The sequence below is a fragment of the Octopus bimaculoides genome, chromosome 9 (genome assembly GCF_001194135.2).
Source record: "Octopus bimaculoides isolate UCB-OBI-ISO-001 chromosome 9, ASM119413v2, whole genome shotgun sequence".
In the NCBI taxonomy this organism is placed as follows: domain Eukaryota; kingdom Metazoa; phylum Mollusca; class Cephalopoda; order Octopoda; family Octopodidae; genus Octopus; species Octopus bimaculoides.
The window spans coordinates 69342890-69343393 of record NC_068989.1 but is presented as its reverse complement, the minus strand read 5'-3'; positions in this window follow the sequence as shown (position 1 = coordinate 69343393).

Below are 504 nucleotides of genomic sequence, written 5' to 3'. Positions count from 1 at the left end.
TTATAGGTAATTATATCACCAACCAAAGAAATGGTAAAATGTTATTATTTAGACTGAGAACTGTAAATGACAAAGTACTTATAAATTAAAGTCAGGTCATATTCATTTAATTCCAATCTAGTCTGGCATTTTTATAAAACATAAAAACAAACATTGCGCTTTTTAATTCTGATGTGAATTAATCTTGTAATCTACCGATTCTCTCTTAGTTACTGTCTGACAAGGAAAAATATTGAATAAAAGGTTAGAAAGATGATGTATTAGTTTAAAAGATGTAATATCATGTTACTATCACAAAGAAATGAAACAAGATTTTTCAAAATTTTTAAGAATTCTGAGTTATTGTGCTGAAATTTTAATTTCCTTATCAAAAAATGATAAAAACTTCAAGAATAATATATATCATAATTTTCATAAGATCTTATGCATAAAGATATAACACCTTTTTCATTTTTTTTTTCTATAAGATATATATATATATATATATATATATATGTATACATA